This window comes from Arvicanthis niloticus, chromosome X (assembly GCF_011762505.2).
Source record: "Arvicanthis niloticus isolate mArvNil1 chromosome X, mArvNil1.pat.X, whole genome shotgun sequence".
Taxonomy (NCBI): Eukaryota; Metazoa; Chordata; class Mammalia; order Rodentia; family Muridae; genus Arvicanthis; species Arvicanthis niloticus.
The window spans coordinates 72,232,988-72,244,887 of record NC_047679.1 but is presented as its reverse complement, the minus strand read 5'-3'; positions in this window follow the sequence as shown (position 1 = coordinate 72,244,887).

Sequence of the window (11,900 nt, the reverse complement as noted above, 5' to 3'; positions counted from 1 at the left end):
TCAAAATTGCTCTTTCCTGCAGGAACAGAACTTTGACCCATGAATAATTTTCTAAGCATTTACTCCAATAAAACTCTTGGAATGAGCCTTAAATACCCATGGATGGCATAAACTCTGCCTATCCCAGTATATAATTCTACCTTGCCCTTAAATATATTGCACTCTTTACTACATTCTGAGCAAAACCAGCTTATTTGTGTCAAAGGACCTTTGGACTTCTGATAATCTCTCTGTCTGAAAACTCTTTCTGATACTGATGGTCTTTTATTGATTACTTGAAAGGTCAAATTGAGCAGTTAAACTAATTCAGTTAACTTTTCAACCCCTAAAACTGAAAATTGCTTATGTTTTTATTCAGTGTAGATAGAGTCTCTTTCACCTCTCAATCTAGACATAACATTTTCTAGTTTTACCTCACCAGCTAAAATTATTTTTAATTAAAATAGAAATGCATCACTTTGCCTTATCTCCTTTTCTCTCTCTAGTCATGTCCAGCTACCATCTCTCTACGTTGTTCAATACACTCAACTCTCAAATTTTTAGCCCACTTTTAAATTATTGTTGCTGCATATGCAAGATATATATATATATATATATATATATATATATATATATATATATATTCCTTTTGACTGAAAAAGGTAGGTGGTTTAGACCCTGGGAGTTCTAGTTCGTTTGTGTTGTTGCTGTCCTCATGGGGCTGCAAACACTTTAAGCTCTTTTGGTCTTCTCTCTCACTCCTCCATTGAGAACCTCATGATCAGTTCAATGGTTAGCTGTGAGCTTCCACCTCTGTATTTGTCAGGCTCTGGCAGACCTCTAAAAAGACTGCTATACCAGGCTTCTATCAGCATGTACTTCCTGGGATCCACATCAGTGTTTATCTTTAGTGAATGCACAAGTGATGGATACCCAAGTAGAAGAGTCTCCAGAAGACCCCTTCTTCATATTCTGTCCATATATTGTCTCTATATTTGCTCCCATGGGTATTTTGTTACCCCTTCTAAGAAGGGAAAAAGCACCCACACATTGTTCTTCCTTATTCATGAGATCCACATTGTCTGTAAGTTATATCCTGGATATTGTAAGCTTTTGGCTTAATATCCAATTATCAGTGAGTACAAACCATGTGTGTTCTGTTGTGATTTGGTTACCTCACTCAGGGTAATATTTTCTAGTTCCACCCATTTACCGAAGAATGTCATGAATTCATTGTTTTTAATAGCTGAGTAATATTCCTTTGTGTAAATGTACCACATTTTCTGTATCCATCTTGTTTTTCTCCAGCTCATGGCTATTATAAATAAGGCTGCTATGAACATAGTGAAGCATGTGTCCGTGTTATATGTTGGTGCAACTTCTGAACCCAGGAGTTGTATAGCTGGGTCCTCAGGTAAGGCTATGTCCAATGTTCTGAGGAACTGCCAGACTGATTTCCAGAGTGGTTGAACCAGCTTCCAATCCCACCAACAATGGAGGAGTCTTTCTCTTTCCCCACATCCTTGCCAGCATCTGCTATCACCTGAGTTTTTGATCTTAGCCATTCTAACTGGTGTGAGGTGGAATCTCAGGGTTATTTTGATTTGCATTTCCCTGATGACTAAGGATGTTGAACATTTCTTTAGGTGCTTCTAGGCCATTCGAGTTCCCTCTGTTGAGAATTCTTTGTTTCACTCCCTACCCCATTTTAATAGGGTTATTTGGTTGTCTGGAGTCTAATTTCTTGAGTTCTTTTTATATATTGGATATTAGCCCTCTATCAGATGTAGCATTGATAAAGATATTTTCCCAATCTGTGAGTTGCTGTTTTCTCCTGTTGATAGTGTCCTTTGCCTTACAGAAGCTTTGCAATTTTATGAGGTCCCAATTGTCAATTCTTGACCTTAGAGCATAAGCCATTGGTGTTCTATTCAGGAACATTTCTCCTGTGCCTAGGTATTTGAGGGTCTTCCCCACCTTCTTGTCTATTAGTTTCAGTGTATCTGGTTTTATGTGAAGGTTCATTATCCACTTGGACTTGAACTTTGTACCAGGAGATAAGAATAGAGCAATTTGCATTCTTCTACATGCTGACATCCAGTTGAACCAGCCCCATTTGTTGAAAATGCTGTCCTTTTCCCACTGGATGGTTTTAGATTTTTGGTCAAATATCATAGGTGTGTGGGTTCATTTCTGGGTCTTCAATTCTATTCCACTGATCTTCCTCCCTGTCTCTGTACCAATACCATGTAGTTTTTATCACTATTTCTCTGTAGTACAGCTTGAGGTCAGGGATGGTGATTCCCCCAGAAGTTCTTTTATTGTTGAGAATAGTTCTTGCTATCATGGTTTTTTTTTTTTTTTTTTTTTTTTTTTGTTATTCCAAATGAATTTACAAATTGCTCTTTCTACCTTTATTAAGAATTGATTTGGAATTTTGATGGGGATTGCATTGAATCTGTAGATTGCTTTTGACAAGATGGCCATTTTTACTACATTTATCCTGCCAATTCATATGCATGGGAGATCTTTCCATCTTCTGAGATCTCCTTCAATTTCTTTCTTCATGGCTTTTATGAACATCACTGGGAAAATACTCAATAAAATTTTTGCAAACTAAATCCAAAAACACATCGAAACTATCATCCATCATGATCAAATAGGCTTTATCTCAGGGATTCGAGGATTTTTTTAATATTCAGAAATTCATCAATGTAATACACTGTATAAACAAACTCAAACTAAAAAACAAGTGATCATCTCACTAGATGCTGTGTAAGCATTTGACAAATTTCAACATACATTCACAGTAAAAATCTTGGAAAGATGAGGAATTCAAGGCCCATACCTAAGCACAGTAAAAGCAGTATACAGCAAGCCAGTAGCCAACATCAAACTGAATGGAGAGAAACTTGAAGCAATCCCATTAAAATCAGGCACTAGACAAGGATACCCACTCTCTCCCTACCTAGTCAGTGTAGCAGTGGAAGTCCTATCCAGAGCAACTAGACAACAAAAGGAAGTCAAATTGGTATCAATAGGAAAGAAACATGTCAAAATTTCACTATTTGCAAATGATATGGTAGTATATTTAAGTGACCCTAAAACTTCTACCAGAGAACTTCTAAACGTGATAAATAACCTCAGCAATATAGCTGGATATAATATCAAGTCAAATCAGTAGCCTTCCTGTACTCAAAGATAAACAGGCTGAAAAAGAAATTAGGAAAATTACACACTGCACAATAGTCACAAATAATATAAAATATGTTAGTGTGATTCTAACCAAACAAGCGAAAGATCTAAACAGATGATATTTTAAATATATTTAATAATTAATTTTTATTTGTTTCCTGCATTCTTAAAAACAAGTGCCAACCTTTCTATACCTTATAGTGCCTCTGACACTTACATTGTTTCCCACTGTAAAAAGAGGCAGTAGGCTTCTGAAGGATGTAGCAGGAGAAGGATGTAGCAGGAGTTGGAAAGAAGATATTAGAAGTAAATATTAAAAGAAACCAAATCAACTCTGAGTTTTAAGCATACAAACTTTGATTCAATCTTATAGATATTAAAAGATCCCTTTCATCAATGTGGATTAAAATTAAAAAATGCAATTATATTTAAAGATAGGAAAGAAAGTAAAAAGAAATGAAATTCAGCCATTCTCCAACTTCACATAAATATCACTGTATTCCATACTGTAAAAATAAACACTTGTCCTTTACTTGCAATCTATTCGTAACAGCAATACAATGATAAACTAAGTGAAAATCATAGGCAGACACTTTAGGTGGTGGCTAGTGTGCTATAGAGGTCATGGAATTCAAAACATTACTGTAATTTAGGGTGATGAACAGGTTTCTGCTGGTAGGCCATCTGTACTTCACTTGAGTTTCTGAATAATCATAATCATAATTATGAAGCACTCAGATGGTGTTTTCAAAAAAATAAACAGCTTCCTAGAGGAGTGTCTGACCTGAACAAGTTAATGAGTATAAAAGAGTTTTAACCTTCTTCATTCTTGTCATGCTCTAGGAGAAAAAGAGAAAAAAAAAAAAAAAAAAAACAAAGGAAAAATAAAACACTGATGATTTTGAAAATAGCCAGCTTTAGAAAACAAAGAAATACAGCTAATTACCTTGTCCCACAGTCTGCTTTACATTAAGAATACTATGAGTATACAAAATGTTCAATAAAAAGGAACTTTGAATTTAAAGACAGTTGAATATTTTAGCACATATAAACCTTGATCATGGATAGGATATGAAAAAGGACACATGAACAATGATAACAATTGCAACAACAGAACATGGGAAAGTAAGGCTTAATGATATTTAGCAGATTATACATATAAATTTGAGATGGTCTCACTGTATAGCCCAGGATGAACTGATCATCCCTTGGTCCATTATGCTACTCTCACAACCTTGTAGATATCACCCAGTCACAACCTCCTAAGAGAGCCACAGTGTCCAGATAAGAAATGTTCTCAAAATTAAGGTGTATGCTGACTTACATTTGTTACTTTTTTATTCTAGCAGTTTCAAAGTATCAACTGTTAATTTTATGTCCATGATTTATTTGGAGGTCTTTAGTACAGGATGTAATATGAAAATCTAGTGTTAGTTTTTTTTTTTCTTTGCAGAAGAATCTTTTTTTCTTTCAGTGGATTGTTTTGTCATTTTTGGTCATTTGAATAAACTTAAAAATTGATCTCTAAAATTAAAAGTACTTTTAAAAAGTCAGTATACATCTCACTAAAAATGAATTGGGCTTTTTCATAATTATAACTAGCCAATATGTTATTTTGCAAAATTCAGTACTGTTTACATCTTGTTCAATTAGAATTAGAGAAATGGCCTCATTTTAAAAATATTTAAAATTTTTGTGTGAAAATTATATATATCCAGAAAGTATATTTTGATTCCTAAATTCTCCTTCCTTCTGTAGTTTCCCTCCTATGCCTATTATACATTATCCAGTTTATGATTGTATAATGTAGTATGGAAATATTATTAAACTTTGGCTTCTAATATACACTAGAATAGGGAAGAAACTATATTTTCAAGATGGAAATAAATCACTATTATTTTTATTTACTGTTTATCCCTACAAGACTTAAGTGTTTGATGATAGTGATGACAATACATACGTGAAATATTTTGGAAAGTTTTTCATAGGATTAGAAGATTCCCTCGACAATTTGATAAAGGATTTGTTTTGAACAATATAAAATAAGTTAATTAGTATCAAAATTTGAGAAAGGTGGACAATTGGAAAAGTGTTTCTACTATATTGATTAGTCATTTTTAAAAAATTTTTAATTGAATATTTTATTTACATTTCAGTTGTAATCCTCTTTCCCCCCAACCATGAACCCCCTATCACATCCCCCTCTTCCTGCCTCTATGAGGATATGCCCACACCCACCCTTCCACTCTCATATTCCCACCCAAGATTTCCCCCACATTGGGGAATCCAACATTCACTGGACCAAGGACTTCCTCACCCAACTATGCCTGACACAGTCATCCTCCACTACATATAGAGCTGAAGCCATGTGTCCCTATCTATGTGTTCCCAGGTAGGTGGTTTAGACCCTGGGAGTTCTAGTTTGTTTGTGTTGTTGCTGTCCTCATGGGGCTGCAAACACTTTAAGCTCTTTTGGTCTTCTCTCTCACTCCTCCATTGAGAACCTCATGATCAGTTCAATGGTTAGCTGTGAGCTTCCACCTCTGTATTTGTCAGGCTCTGGCAGACCTCTAAAAAGACTGCTATACCAGGCTTCTATCAGCATGTACTTCCTGGGATCCACATCAGTGTTTACCTTTAGTGAATGCACAAGTGATGGATACCCAAGTAGAAGAGTCTCCAGAAGACCCCTTCTTCATATTCTGTCCATATATTGTCTCTATATTTGCTCCCATGGGTATTTTGTTACCCCTTCTAAGAAGGGAAAAAGCACCCACACATTGTTCTTCCTTATTCATGAGATCCACATTGTCTGTAAGTTATATCCTGGATATTGTAAGCTTTTGGCTTAATATCCAATTATCAGTGAGTACAAACCATGTGTGTTCTGTTGTGATTTGGTTACCTCACTCAGGGTAATATTTTCTAGTTCCACCCATTTACCGAAGAATGTCATGAATTCATTGTTTTTAATAGCTGAGTAATATTCCTTTGTGTAAATGTACCACATTTTCTGTATCCATCTTGTTTTTCTCCAGCTCATGGCTATTATAAATAAGGCTGCTATGAACATAGTGAAGCATGTGTCCGTGTTATATGTTGGTGCAACTTCTGAACCCAGGAGTTGTATAGCTGGGTCCTCAGGTAAGGCTATGTCCAATGTTCTGAGGAACTGCCAGACTGATTTCCAGAGTGGTTGAACCAGCTTCCAATCCCACCAACAATGGAGGAGTCTTTCTCTTTCCCCACATCCTTGCCAGCATCTGCTATCACCTGAGTTTTTGATCTTAGCCATTCTAACTGGTGTGAGGTGGAATCTCAGGGTTATTTTGATTTGCATTTCCCTGATGACTAAGGATGTTGAACATTTCTTTAGGTGCTTCTAGGCCATTCGAGTTCCCTCTGTTGAGAATTCTTTGTTTCACTCCCTACCCCATTTTAATAGGGTTATTTGGTTGTCTGGAGTCTAATTTCTTGAGTTCTTTTTATATATTGGATATTAGCCCTCTATCAGATGTAGCATTGATAAAGATATTTTCCCAATCTGTGAGTTGCTGTTTTCTCCTGTTGATAGTGTCCTTTGCCTTACAGAAGCTTTGCAATTTTATGAGGTCCCAATTGTCAATTCTTGACCTTAGAGCATAAGCCATTGGTGTTCTATTCAGGAACATTTCTCCTGTGCCTAGGTATTTGAGGGTCTTCCCCACCTTCTTGTCTATTAGTTTCAGTGTATCTGGTTTTATGTGAAGGTTCATTATCCACTTGGACTTGAGCTTTGTACCAGGAGATAAGAATAGAGCAATTTGCATTCTTCTACATGCTGACATCCAGTTGAACCAGCACCATTTGTTGAAAATGCTTTCCTTTTCCCACTGGATGTTTTCCGGGGGCCAACCCCCTCGCCCCCAGGTTGGGGATGAGGGAGGGAGAGAGAGATGCAGCTGCTTCTTCTTCTTCTTCTCCTCCCTCAGTCTGGTTCTTCTGGAGGCAGCTTCTATGCTATTGTAACTGACCTGCAGTCAGCATCCTGGCCCTAAGACCAGCAAGGAGTTAAGTAAATAGCCTAGTGCTATCCTAAAAACTTCTTCTGAGGGTAAGAGACTGCAGGCTAGGGTGATTAACACCTGTAGCCTAACAGCAGAGGATTGGGCAATGTGGCCTTTGTTTTATCTCTGCAGGAACTGCTGGGCTCTAACTTGAAGGAAGAAAAGACACTTAGAAATGTTGCTATAGAGTTTATTAAGTGTAAAAAGTATCCTATGAAAGCTATCTGAGGGGAAAAGTGGAAAGGTCCTGGGTGGGGAAGAAGAAAAGATTCTAACAAAGTAAAATTCTAAGGGAGAAAAATTCTAGGCAGGGGGAAAAAAAAGGGGGATGGGGTCTAACTAACTGACTAGTCTAACTCACCATTCTAACTGCACTCTCATCTCTTTGTCCTCAGAACTTATACATCTTTCAGAGTACATGGTCACATGTTACAAGGTTCATCACAAGTTCACACCAAAATTCAAGTCATAAATTGAAATACAAGTTTACAACACAGAATGTTTACATGAATATCCATTAGGAGTAATTATCTAACTAGACATCCATCACCTGTCTAGCTCCACATGTTCGCAGAAAGTTTGAAACTATAACTTAAGAAATTAGTGAAGTTTTGTATAGATAAACCCAGGCAATATTTTCTCTTCTGTCCTGGTACCTATAATAAATTGTACCTATAATAAATTGTGGATTCACTCTAGTAACCTAGGCTAATTGTTTTATGACCTCTTGGAATGTGCTCTGAGCAGGAGAAGGTCCAGTTACTATCTCTCTTGGGGCAATTAACTGATAACACTCAGGAGACTGGCAGAGTTCTCTTTGCAGTTTCGACTATGCCTGAGGGACTTAATAGCAGTCCCGTTATAAAAGAGCTTAATAATCACTGATATAATTTTAGGAATTCTTATAGGATCATCATTAAGACTTAAGAAGTCATCTATTTGTCTATATAGCATCACAACAAGACAGTACATCTTCGTGGATCTGCAGAGATCTGCTACAAAGGGGAGTGCTATTGCTTAGTGATAGTAGCATATGTATAATAACAATAATAATGGGAAAAGCATATTAATAGCAGGAATCTTTCCTAAAATCACGTCCACCACAGCCTTGCTAATGGGGCACATTCGTTGCAGATTATATAATAATCCGAGGCAAGCATTTCAGGATGATCATCTGCTCATTATTAGCTTGTCCCATTATGGCTCTCGACAGATGGTTTTAGATTCTTGGTCAAATATCAAGTGACCATAGGTGTGTGGGTTCATTTCTGGGTCTTCAATTCTATTCCACTGATCTTCCTCCCTGTCTCTGTACCAATACCATGTAGTTTTTATCACTATTTCTCTGTAGTACAGCTTGAGGTCAGGGATGGTGATTCCCCCAGAAGTTCTTTTATTGTTGAGAATAGTTCTTGCTATCATGGTTTTTTTTTTTTGTTTTGTTTTGTTTTGTTTTTTTGTTATTCCAAACGAATTTACAAATTGCTCTTTCTACCTTTATTAAGCATTGATTTGGAATTTTGATGGGGATTGCATTGAAGCTGCATATTGCTTTTGGCAAGATGGCCATTTTTACTACATTTATCCTGCCAATTCATATGCATGGGAGATCTTTCCATCTTCTGAGATCTCCTTTGATTTCTTTCTTTAGATACTTGAAATTCTTGTCATACAGATCTGTCACTTGGTTAGATTCACACCACAGTATTTTATATTATTTTTGACTATTGTAAATGGTATCATTTTCCTAATTTCCTTCTCAGTCTGTTTATACTTTAAGTAGCGGAAGGCTACTGATTTGTTTGCATTGATTTTATATCCAGCCACTTTGCTGAAGTTGTGTTAGGAAGAAGTTAAAATTTTACTATTTGCAAATGATATGGTTTTATATTTAAGTGACCCTGAAACATCTACCAGAGAACTTCTAAACCTCATAAGTCGTAAAGCATATCTTATAAATTTTCTTGCTTGTTTCTTCACTGTTTGCATCTATTGTATTTCTTGCTCCTTAACCTAGAATTGACCTTATTACTTGCATGTAATTAAAATGGTATAAATGTGAAAGGTAGAAGAGGGTATGTGATAGGGGTGTTCTAGGTAGGGGAAATGGTGTAAGGGGATGATATCTAAAAGGTAATGAAATAAAATTTCCAATAAAAAATAAACATAAAAAATTAAAAATTAAAAAATAAGTAAAACTGTCAGAAGTATGCTAGTATATTTCACTTCTTTGATTATAGGTATCTACAGTAAAACACTTATTTCACCAATTCCAGTTCCCATAAACTGAATTTCACCTCCAGGTCTATATAGCAAATAACTCATTTGATGTTTCATACAGCCCTACCAGTACACAGATTAAAATATAACCATTTTAAAAATGAAGAAATTGAAGCACACAGATGTTTAATCATTTGGTCACACAATGTTTGAGTTAAATTAAAATAATATTACAAAATCTTTTTATTTACTGGTTTATAGTCCTATATAATTTCAATTGACATTGAATAAGTTTTAGGTGATACACATTTTGCTATGCCATAAATAAAGATAAATGTTTTAATCATTATTCTATTTCTGTGATGAAACACTATTACCACAGTGGCACTTGTTAAGGACAGCATTTATTGGCATTTGCTTATACTTTCACAGATGTTGTTTATTATTATCATGGTAGGAAACATGATAGCATGAAGGCAGACATGATGCTGGAGAAGTAGCTGAGAGTTCTACATCCAGATCCTTAGGCAGCAAGAAGAAAAAGACATTGTTCATGGCTTAGAGTTTTGAAACAATAAAGCCTCACCTCAATGAAACATATCCTCCAACAAGGTGACATCTACTCCATCAAAGTCACACCTCTTAATCTTCTCAACTAATGTCACTCCCTGATAATTAAACATTCAAATATATGAGCCTATGGGGGCAATTTTTATTCAAACCACTACAATAAACAAATTAAAAAGCATCTATCTATGACTACATAGACCCTGTAACCTAAAGGAACAAATATTTATGAAGCAACCACATGTGAAATTATAATTAAAATTTAATTTATATGTGTTCATGTGTTTCAGTGTATTGTTATATACACATGCCCTAAGGAGACTATTAGATGCCTCCCAAACCAGAGTTACCAACATTTGTAACCATAAAACATGGGTGCTGGGAATTGAAGACCAGTCCTCTTTATGAGCAATAAGTGTTCTTATATGCAGATTTATCTCTGCTAGCACTACAATTAAAAATTTGAAAAGCATTCTGAAAGAGAATTATAGAATAATTTGAGATATGTAACATTTCTTTTAATATACAAGGTAACAAAGGAGAGGGAAATTACTTCAACTTGAAAAATATAAGGGCAAAATACATGACACACAGGGAATATGTTACCATTGAGCAATTTAGAGATAATTTCAGCAATCTTTTACAGTAAATAGTAAGAGGGGAAATTATATGAGAAACATTTATGTAATCAATAATGATGTCCTTCCAAATCTTGTGGATTTTGATCAGACAAAATGCAAAGATTTCTTCTATCAAAATTTTTTTTCTATATAATGATGTGGTTCAAACAATATAAAAATAGAAAAACAAATTGGAGAAATCAGAATTAAAAATAAAGTCATTAAACTGCCAGTATATGAGAACAAAACAATCTATGTACACATACCAAAATAGTTTATATAAAAATATAATAAACATGGTAGTATTATGGGTAATTTAAAATTAATATTTCAAAGTCAAGTATATTTTATAAACTATCCACAATTAGAAAACATTTAGAAAAGTAGAATCAAATTGCCAACTTCTAATGTGCAAATATAATAAATTATATTTAACAATTCTATATGGGAAATAATAAAATTTTATTGATCAATTAAAGTGTAACTAAAAAGAGAAAAATATTCCAGTTCTGAGTAGGATACAATATCATGATAGTGACAATTTTGTGACAAATTAATTCATAGATTTAATGCAAATGTTTGAGAGACTGAATGTCTTTTTATGTAAGTTATAAACTGGTTGTAAAATTTTATGAAAAAATTAAACTCAAATATTAGCCACAACACTTCTGAAAAAGGCAACAGACTTGTACCACTCACTTTCAGAAATGATTATGATGTTATAAGAAGTAAAGATAAAATATTACCAATAACCCACATTTTTGCCAAAATGATGAGAAAATGATAGTACCAATATTATATAAGTCTAGTATGGACCTCTGTACAAGATAAAATGTATAAAACAAACAAAAACTATAGTTTACTGGAGTGGCTGAGTAACAATCAAGTTCAATAGTGATTTGACAGAGATATCAAAGCAATAAAAAGTCACATAAAACCATTACTGAGAAGAAAACAACGCACAAAATATCATTTTTGTCTCTCTTGTCTAGAGTAATCATGAACAGAATGATTTTCCTCTATAGAAAAATGCTAAGCAGGAACATCCAAATAGTTCATACTATTATGAAAGATACCTGAAATATTTGCTCTTAGAAAAGGCTGTAATCTGCATGGATCTTAAGAACAGTTTTGGCATGGAAACCCATACTAGATGAGTTGCACCAGTGACACAGTCCTTCAGACTCTGTCATACCTCTTGTTAGTCTGACTACTTGTGGTCCTGAGAAACAGTGGGGACAGTCATCTACAGCAGCTATACAAAAGATGACCC